The following is a 14,886-nucleotide window of genomic DNA, read 5'->3' as shown; positions in this document are numbered from 1 at the left end:
AAATTATGAAATTTCTTTTAGAGGCTTAAATAATAATTTTGGGAAGTTTTGAATATTTTCTAGAAGACATCATTTTTTTTTCAACCCTCCATTTTATGACCACCAAAATAAATATTTAAGAGGCTGTTGTCTTCGCTAAAAAATAAGAACCAAAATTAAAGAAATAAATTTTAATGAACACAAATTAATCTAGAACCACAGGAACATGGGTAACCTTATAAAGAAGAATTAGGTAATCTAAATGGGCAACAATTTATTTTCATAGGTAACATACTAAATAGGTATATAAATTAATGCTTTGGCGCAAAACATATTTATGTACGGAACATTTTTACTTTTGGTCCAAACTTAAAAACTAAAAGAAGGAAACAGTTGAGAAAAGGCTACAATACATAAATACCTAAACACAGGACGTTTTGGTGTCTCACAACACCATTATCAACCACTAAAAAATTACAAAAATAAAAAAGAAATTAAAATCAAAAGAGACCAGCACGGCGTTACATGGTCATGAAAGAGTTTCCTGTTATCACTGCAGTCGAAGGAATCTTGGAATCCTCGGAGGAATCCTAGGTTGTTCCCTCTTCCTGGTGAACTTTCAGGTCATGATCTCTGCACAAAACAAATGAAATACAGAAAATCAGTTAAAATCTTAACTCGGTGAGTGACTCATTTAACCCCCAAAAAAGTGACCCATTTAGCCCCCAAGCAGGTTGGGATTTTCAAATCATGCTGAGGAAATTCCAAAATTATTTTTTTTTATGTTTCAAAAGGCCAAAATGTAGGAAAACAAGTCTACTTTTCAGAACAACTTACATCATAAAAATCCAAAGAGAGTACTTACCAAGGTGCACAAACTTCTCGGAAGAAAAATCGCCGTTTTCTGCCGATTTCGACAGCTCCGCAGCTAATGTGGCTCCAAAATAAAAACAAAGAATGCCGATGACGTCACTGCACATTTTTTTGGTAGAATACAAGTGTTGCCAACTTCCTACGCCGGCAAAACCGAAAAATTCCTATTAGGCGGGAAAATATTCCATGTGACCCATTGAACCCCATGACCCAAATACTCCCACTCTCCCCTAAGCTAAGGAAACAGACAAAAGTCGCAGGGAGCTAAAGAGCTTGATGCAAAAACGGCTTTTTTCGCCCCCCCCCCCCCTCTGGAAGTTCTTCAGACTTTGTCTATTGATTATTCATACTTGAGCGCTTCTTTTCCCAAATTTTCAGACCCCCAAAAAATTTTGAAGGGGAGCTAGGGGGGGTGGAAGTCAAAACCTGTGAACCTCGATATCTCTTGAGCAAAGAAAGATATCGAGGTCCGGTTTGGACGAAAAATCGTCTAAAATTGCATACTTTGAGATTCTAAAGGTCGAAATTCCGATATCAGATTTTTAAGTTAACATATGTGCTTATTTCCAGTTTTTAGGTCTGGAAAATTTCTTTTAAACGAAAAATTTACAAAGATTTCAATTTTTTATTTGAACCAAAATCAGTTTTTTAAATTGTTCGTCTTTTTCCGCATCCAACGAGTGGTCCATTAAGCTGGGGAACCAAACGGTTCCGGAGTTATGATCGATTGAAGTTTCCGCTCAACGCGCGCCGACCGATTTTCGCGCGCAAAAAAGTCGGATTTGACTGTTATTAGATCAGATTGAATGTTCAAACTGAGCAAAATGCTTTATTAGGGACTCTTGAGGGTAGCTGAGTTCAGAAATTACAGATACTTCCAAATAATTTACGTTTTTAAAATTACAGCTCCGCAGCGCTATTTTAGAGGCCCACTGAGCGCCGACCGGCCGCTCAGTGGTCCTGTCCGAAGCTGCAATTTTAAAAACGAGAATTTTTTGGAAGTATCGGTAATTTCTGAACTCAGCGACCTTCAAGAGTCCCTAATAAAGCATTTTGCTCAGTTTGAACATTCAATCTGATCTAATAACAGTCAAATCCGACTTTTTTGCGCGCGAAAATCGGTCGGCGCGCGTTGAGCGGAAACTTCAATCGATCATAACTCCGGAACCGTTTGGTTCCCCAGCTTAATGGACCACTCGTTGGATGCGGAAAAAGACGAACAATTTAAAAAACTGATTTTGGTTCAAATAAAAAATTGAGATCTTTGTAAATTTTTCGTTTAAAAGAAATTTTCTAGACCTAAAAACTGGAAATAAGCACATATGTTAACTTAAAAATCTGATATCGGGATTTCGACCTTTAGAATCTCAAAGTATGCAATTTTAGACGATTTTTCGTCCAAACCGGACCTCGATATCTTTCTTTGCTCAAGAGATATCGAGGTTCACAGGTTTTGACTTCCACCCCCCCTAGCTCCCCTCCAAAATTTTTTGGGGGTCTGAAAATTTGGGAAAAGAAGCGCTCAAGTATGAGTAATCAATAGACAAAGTCTGAAGAACTTCCAGAGGGGGGGGCGAAAAAAGCCGTTTTTGCATCAAGCTCTTTGGACTTTAGGAGGATGCGGTATGTAGGATGCTGTGTTTCGCTTAAACTGTGGCCGGAGCATTATCATAATGGAACATCCAGTCACCGCTTGCCCGCAATTATTCAGGACGTAATCACCTGATAGAGCGGCCCACAAACGTTGTAAAGTTTCCCTGGTCAGTTTCTTCTATAATCGTTGTACCGCGAGGAATATATTCATGATGTCCAGGGTGCAATCCATTTTGAGGACTGGTGCTTTTGTCTCAGGGTCGTATCCGTAGAGTCATTTGAAGTAAAATTCAATGAATCTTCACCCTCGGTCATTTTACGAAAAAAATAGAAGGGAACGCGAGCATGGCACTTAACACGCATATTTTGATCAGTTATCTTTCTAATGTCCGCTCGCGAAAGCTATCGAAGCTCTGTTGTGTAATTGTAATATAGAGGAGGATAAAGTCCAGGCCATTATCTGCATTAAAATCTGAAATGATAAAAAATTATCAATTAATTTATCAATTAATTTTTTAATATCCCGAATCAGACCCTACTGTCCAGTCTCCGATACCAGGCCCATACTGCTGGCGGATATGGTCTTTTGATCCCGAAAATTTTACAAGTCCGAAAATCCGAATATTTTGCACAATCTGAAAACAATGTAAGGAATAAAACCGCGTATACACATAAGATAGGTATGTGTCATAGATGTGTTTTTACCATCAGGCATACAACCTGTCATTAGTAAAGTCAGGAATCCCATGTATTCAAGCAAGCATAAAAACTCGTATATGCACATAAGATACGCATGCGACTCAGGTAAAAGTTGGATTTTCTCGAAAACTAAAACTCGTATCAACATTCGGTCTGTACAGTTTTCCGAACTTCGATACTGTAAAATAATCGCATCGGTCCGAGGTGGGTCGGAGGAGGGTAATTTTCCGAAAAATATTTTCCAGCGCGGGACTTAGAAAATTTTTTAATTTCCCGAATCAGACCCTAATCTCCGGTCTCCGATACCAGGCCCATACTGTAAGGTACGGTCTTTCGAAGCCGAAAATTTTGCAAGTCCGAAATCTCGAAAACAAAAAGTCGCATCAAAATTCGGTCCGTACAGTTTTCCGATCTTCGATAATGGAAAAGAATCGCATCGATCCGCGGCGGATCGGAGGCGAGGGTAATTTTCCGAAAATTTTTCAATTTCCCGAATCAGACCCTACTCTCCAGTCTCCGATACCAGGCCGTTACTGTAAGATACGGTCTTTCGAAACCGAAAATTTTTACAAGTCCGAAAATCCGATTTTTTGCACAATCTGACAACATTGTATCGAAAAATTAACTAATTTCTTGCACCATCTGGTAACACTGTAAAATTCGATGTTGCAAAATTTCACCCATAAATAAATCATTTATTTATGTGCACCGTCCGGCAACGTTGTAACCGCCATCTTGAAGAATACACCATTGCATAACCTGCGTATTGAAGGGGGTACATTACACCATTGCATAACCCGCATATTGAAGGGGCAACATGTAATACTTTTTTTACAGTGTTGTCATATTGAACAATAATCACCATACAATACTGTAATTTAATTCGTATTTTTCTGCACAATTTGGCTAAAAACTTTTGACCTCAAGTCGCTATTTTCATACTACTACCCACGTTCAGAAATCATGTCTCTACTAGTTCCCAAGTAAGAAAATGATTTCATCACGATATCTTGAGGATATCAAAATTCCTGAATGATGACAAAATATGATATCCTCAGGATATTCTCAAGAACATATTTTTGTCCACGCCCTTAAGATAAAATCATTAGATCTTCTCCGGATATCTCACACGATTTTCTCCGGAAACATTTTACTGCTGTTCCATAGGAACCTGGTTATGATTTCTCCACACTCTCATAAAATGATGTCTTAGCCTAGTAACAAAATGATATCAACACGATATCTTGAGGGTATCAAAATTCTTGAATGATATCAAAATTTTACAGCCTCAAGAACATATTTTTGTCCACGCCTTAATTCATTTGATTTCCTCCGGATATCTCAAACTATCTCCTCCGAACATCTCAGTTTTATGCTGCCTTCAATTTGGTCTGGATTCCGAACAACTCCTCCCAGATCCTCTATGGGCATCCCAGAGTAGACTCCGCTTGAATCGGTCCAGCAGATTAGTAGGGTGAAAATGGGAATCTTAGGCCGGTAAATTATCCAACAGCGTTGCATGATTGTGCAGAAAAATAGGAATTAAATTACAGCGTTGTATAGGGATTATTGTTCAATATGGCAACGCTGTAAAAAGAAAGTATTGCATGTTGCTCCTTCAATATGCGGGTTATGCAATCGTGTATTAATGCCCCTTCATTTTTCGGGTTATGCAATGGTGTATTTTTCAAGATGGCGAGCAGCGTTGCCGCGTGGTGCATGTAAATAAATGATTTATTTATTGGTGAAATTTTGCAACATCGCATTTTACAGTGTTGCCAGATGGGGCGAGAAATTAGTTGATTTTTCCGTACAGTGTTGCCAGATTGTGCAAAAAATTCGGATTTTCGGACTTGTAAAAATTTTCGGTTTCGAGAGACCGTATCTTACCATATGTGTCGGTATCTGATACTGTAGATTAGGGTCTGATTCGGGAAAATTGAAAATTTTTCGGAAAATCACCCTCGTCCGATCCGGCGCGGACTGATGCGATTCTTTTACGCTATTGAAGATCGGAAAACTGTACGGACCGAATTTCGATACGAGTTTTGGTTTTCGAGATTTCGGACTTGTAAAATTTTCGGCTTCGAAAGACCGTATCTTGCAGTATGGGCCTGGTATCGGATACTGTAGATTAGGGTCTGATTCGGGAATTTCAATTTTTCTGTAGCGTGCGCTTGGAGATGCGTATCGGGAACCTTGTGTTTTGGGATGACCGACTGGGGAATGGATATTACAATGTTCAGTTTGATGAATTAAAAAATTTTTATTATTTTTTATTGGATATTTACAGTTACAGTTTAAAAACAGTTCGCGTTTAGAAAACGCACTAAAAACGTGAGGGTTGTCAACCACAAACATCGGATCCTTCTCCTTCTCCGAACTTTAAATCTACACTTATGTCATCGACTTTCCGATTGATATTTTTCCGGGCCATCCTGATGAAACGGAACTTGCAGTCGGATGAAAGGTACTTGGAGTACAGGTACGGTGCGGAGCAAATGAGCGCCAGTAAACTCAAGATGAATAGAAGAGCATCCGTCAAGGTAGAGGGTGCGCATTTGATTTCCGGACAGACAGGGCACATTGTGATGTTTGCTTCGGATGAGTTTTCCACCAGTGAGGATTTCACTCCAACAACAGCAATGATGATGGTGATGAGAATTATTTTATCAATCATGATTTCTTCCTTGCGATACTGAGAAGAGAATGCATACTATTTATACGAAATCCAACTGCTAGACCCGCTCTCCTCTCTCTCTTGTGTATAATGCTACGCGAATTGCACTCAAAAGTCTACCTATCTTCCAGTCCTCTTCGTCTACTTTTTTGTACCCCTGCTTTAGGAAGTAAATTATTTCGTGCTCGTCTGCGACACGTTCTAGGAGAAGGCAAAATCTTTCCGTTATCTCAACTAACCCGTAACACCCGACGGGATCGGAAGTGTCTATTGAGCTGAGTTTAAGATGGTGGAATAACTTGTCAGGAAAAAGGAGTCGGGCAAACTTGTTCAAAAGCTCTGCTCGTATTCCTGTAAATTTGAAAGTGAGAGCCTCATATACCATATCCAAGGTGTTCATCGCTCTGATCGATTGTGATTTGAGGGTTGGAGCGTCCATACTTGACGAGTTCTTGTTTTGAAATGATCGATCACACTTCCTCGACACTATTTATGCGTTCCCCGACTCGCATTGATAATTTTCCCACTTGCATGAAAGCGTAGTTTTATATTGCGACTACAAATTATGACTACACAGTTTGCCCGAGTGAAACCGAGTTTGGTGATTAACAAATACTACTATATTTACTTTGAGGTAAATCATGAGTCTACAGTTTCTTTCCGCTCGGTGAGGAAACTATATATATTTACCTCCGCGTAGAAAACTCGTCAGTCTCACTTTTGATGATATTGGAAACCCTCGAGCTTATAATAGTATTCACATGTTCACTCTGAAATCTTTTCAGAGAACAGAATCTTACAAACGAGAAAATAGTGTTGATTTTCTGTTCTGACGAAATCAGAAAATCTCGAGCTTATAATAGTATAAAACTTTGAGCTTAAAATAGTATTCACTTGTTCGCTCTGAAATCTTTTCAGTGAACAGAATCTAGCAAACGTAAAGAAAGTGAAAATTTTCTTTTCTGACCGACTCGGAAGACTTTGAGCTTAAAATAGTATCTTTATCATGGCTGCTCAAGAACAGAATGTTGAAACTTTCATCCAATGTGATATTTGTGATGAATTTTATAAACAAGGTGAAAAGCACGAACATGGTGCGGAACAAATTAAGAAGGAGGAGGGTATCAACGATGAAACGTACATTAAACAGGAGCACAACAGGCTCATCCAATGTGATATTTGTGATGAATTGTATAGACAAGGTGAAAAGCACGAACATGGTGCCGAACAAATTAAGAAGGAGGAGGGTATTAACGATGATACGTATATTAAACAGGAGCACAACGCGCTCATCCATTGTGATCTTTGTGATGAGTTTTATGCTGAGGGAGAGAATCATGAGCAATCTCCCGAACATATTGAAAAGATGTCCACCTCATCACCTGCCGATGACAACAACGATCAAGAATATTGTGACACGTGCAAAATATCATACCATAAAAGAGAAAAACATGAAGAATCTGCAAGTCACATAAGAAATTTGTTCGAGATGAAAGTACCGATTGTTCAAGTTGAGATTGCTTGTCAAAGCAGGTTGAAAACATTTTTCATCACAAACCTCCACCCAGAGAATCTCATCATCGATGAGTACCTCCTATCGGCTAAAGACCTCATAATTAAAAAAATAAAAGAAGAACTCACCGGCGAGGCATTGAAGGTTAATATACTAGTTTACGCCGAGTACGAGAAAGCTGATGATAAGGACAAGGAAGGAATGCAGTTGAAAAAGTTTAAGACTAAAAACGAAGCTATTTTCGCGTCAACGGATCTGGACGAGTATTATGAAAAGTTCAGGGCCAAGATCAATAAAGAGTCATTCGATTTTCACATGAACGGATCCGGGTGGGTGCTGAAGAAGATACAGGGTATGGAGCTACGTGTCAACCGCTATTACGCGTTACATCGAGGAGGAACGTATGTTAAGCTGCCATTTTCGACGAAGCATGTTGTCAATGTAAATAACGGTGCATTAAACGATTGTTTCCTGTACGCAATGTTGGGAAAGTTCCTCCGAAGGAAGCGGAGCATAAACAACGTCCGGAAAAATATTTAAATCTGTTCGATCGTTACGATTTCTCGGACGTTCGATTACCCACGAGCATAGATGACATTATCAAATTCGAGAAAAGGAACAACGTATCGGTTTCGGTATTTGGCTCCGTGAGAGTTTGGTGTCCAACAAGAAAAAGTATACAGTTTACCCAATTAAAGTTGCCGACCCGGAAAGAGAGGACCACACCGACCTACTATGTCTCTCAACCCCCGTACCTTTAAGTTACCATTATTGCTGGATCAGTAACTTTGAACAACTTGTACGTAATCAGTTGACAAACCATCACGGACGAATCTTTATCTGCAAGAAATGCTTTACACACAAGAACTCGATGGAGGAATTGAATCAACATAAAGTTCTCTGCTCTTTGGTAAGCAAAGACGCATTTCTAGCTTCATTTCCAGACGAGCGATACCTCAAATTCGAAAATCACCACAAGGAAATAAAACATAATTATGTAATTTATGCAGACTTTGAAGCCTACTTAGAGCAAATTCATGGTGACTCGGAGCATCCAGCGTCTGCGTATAGGCGGCACATCTCAAATTCTACGCTTACCTCCTCGTCACGGAGGATCCCGAATTTAAAATGACGGAACCGAAACTGTACCGTGGCGAAGAGGCACATATCAAATTTCTGGACGATATAATCACTCTCGTAGGAAGAATCAGTGAGAGTTACAATGATAAAGAGAGTAAAATAATAATGACACATGAAGACCGGGCCACATTTGAAGCGGAAAATAGGTGTGGACATTGTGAGGTGGATTTCTCACAACCAGGTATCGTAAAGGTAAGGGATCATGACCATCAAAAGAGAGCGGGAGGGAAAACAGGGTCCAATTATCGAAAAGCCTTATGTTCAAATTGCAATCTTATTTTCCGACATGAGAAATGTGTTAGAGTCGTCCTGCACAATGGTAGCAGGTATGATTTCCACGAGGTAGTGCTGGCTCTGAACAAATATCCTCATCGCGTCGAAATCATACCACACACGGAGGAAAATTACATCAGCATGACGGTCCATCTGGGAAACAGGTTTTCGATCAAGTTCATCGACTCGTTCCGATTCCTCCCCGCATCGTTGGATAAACTGGTTCAGACGATCCCGCGCGAATCTTTCGTTCGCACGAGGAAACTCACTCGCACAGACAATGAGTTCGACATGGTTTGTCGGAAAGCTCCGTTCCCGTACGATTACGTTGACAATCCGGCCAAGCTGAACGAGACGCGTCCACCACCGCGAGAGGCTTTCTTCAACACCCTGACTCAAACGGACATCTCTGAAGAAGAATACGAACGGTTTCTCCAAGTTTGGCAAACTTTCAATTTCCGTAATCTCGGCGAGTATTCAGATTTCTACTTGCGACTCGATGTGTGCCTCCTCAGCGATGTGTTCGAGGAGTTCCGACTTTTCGGAATAAAAAATTATAGTTTGGACTGTGCCAACTACTTAACGCTACCCGGTTTCGCTTTCGACGCCTTCCTAAAAATAACTAATGTGAAAATCCAACTCTTCAATGATATGGATATGGTATTCATGATTATGAGCTCGATCCGAGGTGGGATAACACAGGTGGTGAAACGGCACGCTCTCGCAAACAATCCTTTGATACCGGATCAGTTTGATCCTAAAAAACCAGTGAACTATATACAATACTTGGATGTGACGGCACTTTACGCACACACCATGAGAAAGCATCTGCCCTACGATAACTACACTTGGGTCCCGGAAGGAGAAGAGTTGCTAACTCTGGCGAAAACTATAATCAACCATCCCGACGACGCTCCTTTCGGGTACATACTCGATGTAGATATTGAATATCCAGAACACCTCCACGACCTGCACAAGGACCTTCCGTTCTTGTGCAAGAACGAAATACCACCATCGGGAGCGGGGAAATCAACGAAACTATTGACGACTCTAGCTAATAAAAACAACTATGTTATCCACTATGTAATGTTGAAAGAAGCGCTTGGTCAAGGATTAAAACTCCTGCGCGTCAACCGGGCCATCAAATTCCGTCAGGCTCCTTTCTTGGCACCCTTCATCGAGCTGAACGCACGGTTGAGACGGGACGCTACGAATCCGTTCCACCAAACGCTCCTGAAACTGTGCAGCAACGCTTGCTACGGAAAATTTATCGAGAACCCGTTGAAGCGGAAGAATATTAAATTAGGCACAAACAGCAGACAGATATTGAAAGCCATCTCACGGGTCGATTTCATAGATCGCACGATTTTCGCAGAAGAATTGGTAGCAATCCATTTACGGAGAACAGAGGTCGTCATAGACAGACCAATGATTGTTGGTTTTTCAATCTTAGATCTGAGTAAAGTACACATGTATCAATTCCACTATAATCACATGCTTAAGAAGTACAATCCCGACCAAGTTCAACTTCTCTATATGGATACGGACTCGTTCATTTACGAGTTGACTACACCGAACGTCTACGATGATATGATGTCAGATCTACACTTGTACGACACCTCCAACTTCCCAGAAGGTCATCAATGTCGCAGCGCGACAAACCGTAAAGTAATGGGTAGTTTTAAGGATGAAACGGGTGGAATACCCATTGCTGAGTTTGTCGCGCTGCGACCCAAGATGTATGCGTATCGTTTTAGCGACGGGGAAACAGAGAAAAGGGCAAAAGGGATATCAACACCAGTGGTAAGATCGCTAAACTTTGCCAATTTTCTCACAGTATTAAAAGATCCTGAATCGAGAATGACCGCCTCGATGCGCAGGATCGGGGCGCGGAAACACCAACTATACTCCTTCGAAACTACAAAAAGAACCCTCTCTGGCTTAGACGATAAACGTTGTATTTTAGAAGACGGTGTTAGCACTGTTCCTTGGGGTCATCGTGACATCGACGACGACGATCCTTGCATGGTGGATGAAAGTTGCGGAGCCGAGACCGAGTTGAGAAAAATCCTCGCTGTTAAACGACCTCGTATAAATAGTATAGATAATTCTGGAGAACCGTCAGTTAAGAAACCTCGAATTTGAAAATAGGAACATCCTCGCTGTTAAACAACCTCGTATAAATAGTATATATAATTCTGCTGGAGAACCGTCAGTTAAGAAACCTCGAATTTGAAAATAGTAAAAGTGCAACTAACGGAACGAACAAATGATGGCTTGTCTCGATGTACAAGGTTTTTGGAGCCAAGGAAATTTCATCGTCAAAGAGTTTGGTCTTGTGGACATGAAGTGTACTCAAACTGAACTCTATTTATTCAAACCTCCGTTCCCGAGCAGCATGTTGAGCGCTAAAGACGTTGTGACAAACAACTGGTTAACACGCAATTATCATCACTTGGAATGAGAAAGCGGGTTTCTCGAGTACGATGAATTCACTTCAAAAATGAATAGCATCGGGAACCGCTACGATGTACTTTATGTTAAAGGTGAACAAAAACGAAATTTCATCAGTAGTTTCGTGCCGGACAAATGTATCGTTGTAAATTTGGATACTAAAGATTGTCCGTCCTTGCGACTATTGGCTCGTTGGTCGACAGCATATACGTGTCCTTTAGTACATCCATTCTGCGCAATGTCGAACGCATTCCGATTGTGTATGTGGATGTCGGCATCTTATTATCGTGATTATTTCAAAGATGAAATCATGCAAGGCAGGAGAAGATTATAGTGGCAGACGAACAAAGGAATCACCCCGATAATAATAAAGGAGTAGTAGATGAAAAGTCAGATTGAACGAACCGAAATATTGCGGACGAAAAGTGAAATCATCCGTGCTTAATATAGCAGACAAATCGTCGAATCAACCCGACTTAATATATATATATAGCACACGAAAAGTGGAATCATTCGCAGACGAATTATCGAAGCGAAATATAGCAGTCGAAAAGTATCCGTGCTTAATATAGTAAACAACTTGTTTCACTCGAAATATATAGCGCACGAAAATTGGAATCATTTGTACCTTGAAAGAACTGACGACATGGAAGTTTTCAACAATTCAATCTTGATCGTCAACGCTAAAGAGCTGACTGTAAACGCCCGCTACAAGATGAACAAACTCATCAAAATACCAACCAAGTACGGGATCACCGTTGCCGCCGATATCATCTTCGAGAATCATCATCGTCTCCTCTTCCTACCTTCGCACATTACGAACCGTTTGACGGACGATGCAATTCAGGATATCAACGCTGGATCCTTCGATCTCATCTACGAAGGCCCGATCGGATGAACATATAAATTCGCACTCGTTCCAAACGTTGCAGCTTGATTTATATTGTATGTCATGTTTGTATTCTTTGTAAATGATGTAATGTTTGAAAAAAAAAATAAATAAAATAAAATAAAAAAAATGAAAAAAATAAACATGTTATTTTTTTTTTTTTTTTAAATTTTTGCTTAAGATCAATCCAATTGCCTCACGGTTCCGTGCAATAGTTCGTACGAATACTTCACAGGTGTGATCAGAATCACTTGGGCTGTAGTGTTGGCCGGGAAATTCTCTTTTACCACAACGGTCAACGTGATATCTACCGGAGCTGTTTTTAGATCTTCGAACGCATTTGATGACAAAAATCGCGCGATCTTTGAAATTTTCAAACAACATAGCTGGCTCGCAGAGTTTCTCACCTTTCCAGTAGTCTCTCATAAAATCGGTGTAGTTCAGGTAGGCGTGATTATAATCCATAGTCGGGAAATCGTAGATCGTATCAACTTGAGGAAACCGACGCTCACCGATTTGAACGCTGACCGAGCGCACATTTACATGGTCGAAACGAGAGGAATCCTTCAGGTGATTGTCCCGTCGATCCGTTTGAAATACCAACACCACGAATTTGGGCTTGTGCCTGCTGGTTGTTCTTACGCTCCATTTGAACGTCTTGGTCGGAAAAATCCCAGGGATGTCGTGCGATTCCCAATTCATGTATCCGAAACTCATCTTGTCGTTCTTCTTCATCTTGAGCAAGATTTGTTTTTCCAGTTCCAATGTGAATTTGACGACGGGAATCTCCCAATAGATTTCGATTATTTTAAATTTAATGGTGTAACCGTCCGCGGTCGCCGCGTCGGTGATATAATATGCATTCTTATCCGTACCACTGCGCACTAGGATCAACTCTTGCGAGCATCTGACTAGAACGTCTTTGAAATGTACTGCGAATCCGCTGAGTGAAGACAACGGAACGACGGCGCACTGAGTTTCATCCAACGTTGTCATATCCCATTCGGCCCATGAAGAAGAGATGTCACAAAACCCGGCAGTTGCGAGTCCCGCGGTTTCCGCTCTAGTGTATGTGAGATAATTTTTCACGGTCGATGTCACTCCGACACACTGCATGCTATCGATTTCCGTCCCGTTCACTTTGTACTGCATACGGTCGAACAAGTGCAGGGGATAATTGTTAGCCCACTTGACTTTAGGTTTCGCAGCATCTGCGGCGGCTCCAGGATTTTTCTCGAGTTTCACTTCTAAACGCATGAAGATCCTCGAATCTTGAGGCACGGTGATCAGACCGGGGGTATCGGGGGTGAACCGGATCGAATCGTTGTTTCCACGCCGTTCGTCGACCGGACCGAAACGGATGTATTCGTATTCGATGATCTCTTGTCGCCAAGCTTCCATCTCGTTCTTATTTCGGATTTTTCACCACGAATCCGAGTTGTGTGAGAGCCCTCTTGGAATATTCGCTCAAAGTTTTCCTCTGCTGCTGTTGCTGCTGTTGACTACTAGTCCGTGGATTATCAATACTATTATATGCGAGAGAATTTAGGAACGTATCGTCGTTCTGGATCCTTCGTTTACCCATAAGTTACCGGTCTCACGTGCAGTCGCACTGTCACTTCTTCACCACCGAAATTGATCGCTCTTCCTTGTTGGTCTACTATATTAACGAGCAAACGTTGGATCTTATCACCCAAGACGGGGTAGTAATGAATCGTCGACGGTTGCTCTACCATTTTGAATCCTGGTTCGATATCGGGAGCAAACGCATAAATGTGATGTCCGCGCACCCCGTTCACGTATCCACCGTCGGCGATGCTGCATTCGATGCATATCATGTTTACAGGTGAGATGTTGACGCGATAGTCAGCTTCGTGCCATTCGTCCGGTGCCAAGAGACGCTTTCCGAATCCGAGCACCTTACGTAAAGTGCCGGGTCTGCGGAAATCGATCCAGTACTTGGATTTGATGCTTACTTTAAGCGTAGCGTTGTTCGCTTTGAGTTTGATAGCTTCCGCTCCGCCAAGATCTCCCTGCAAGTATTCTTGTATACCCTCGATCTCGTAGGCTCCGATCGGGAACGAAATTGCCGAGTAATTCTCTTCAGGGCTCTCGGAGTAGAAAAGCAGTCTGTTCGTTATGTCGATGTTCGGGATGGAATAATAAGTTACAAAACCCGTCAGACCGATCTCGCAAGGTCCGAACAACTCGAGAGGTCTAGGCAGTGCAAACTCGAGAACGTTGCTCCTCCCCGTCAACATGAACGTGTGACATCTTTTCTGAGTTTCCATATTCGGGTTTCGAAAATACTATATATTCCTGGTTTGTACGAGCCATTCTAAACATCGTTTCCCGCAGACGCTCGAGTTGAAATTTTGTTCGCTATCATAATTGTATCCTATTGTCGTCGTTGAGCTACCGCGTGAGCGTAAAATGTATCGCGTAATTTCAACGGGTGGTGGTAAATCACCGAAGCTGTCGTAGTACAATGCATTGCCGCTCTTTGAAATCCGGTATGCTGTCCAATGTGTACCGGCTCCATCGCTTCGGTCCAGATTGATGATACCGCACTCGGGACGTTTGGGTTTCTTGGTCGCCAATTCATCGATCATGAACACACCGCGGAAATGCGGGATTCGTAATTGTTCTGTCGCAGCGATTCTCAACTCAACATCCGTCATCGCTCGGCGCGGTAGCTCACGGATCAGTTTAAATTCTTACGGTAAGGTCTCAAGTAAAGTCCGTAACCTTTACGGTACGGTCGCAAGTACAATCCTTCACCGAGGTGTACGT

General features: G+C 41.5%; 1 protein-coding gene and 2 long non-coding RNA genes across 3 annotated transcripts in view; 1 reads left to right on the top strand and 2 right to left on the bottom strand.

Annotated features, from left to right (window-relative positions):
* LOC140226053 (uncharacterized) overlaps positions 1-14,886 on the top strand; it is an 89,278-nt gene that overhangs the window by 16,286 nt on the left and 58,106 nt on the right. The window lies entirely within an intron of this gene.
* LOC109033309 (proteasome adapter and scaffold protein ECM29) overlaps positions 1-14,886 on the bottom strand; it is a 480,922-nt gene that overhangs the window by 457,522 nt on the left and 8,514 nt on the right. The gene's annotated exons all lie outside the window — the stretch shown is intronic.
* Positions 156-1,091, bottom strand: LOC109033302 (uncharacterized). Its single transcript, XR_002009018.2, has 2 exons — positions 845-1,091; positions 156-612 (listed from the first exon to the last, which is right to left on the bottom strand). It is a non-coding gene; the product is annotated as an uncharacterized lncRNA (long non-coding RNA).

This window comes from Bemisia tabaci, chromosome 1 (assembly GCF_918797505.1).
Source record: "Bemisia tabaci chromosome 1, PGI_BMITA_v3".
Lineage (NCBI taxonomy): Eukaryota > Metazoa > Arthropoda > Insecta > Hemiptera > Aleyrodidae > Bemisia > Bemisia tabaci.
Note: the sequence above shows the minus strand (reverse complement) of the source record. Positions and strands in the feature narration are given on the sequence as shown.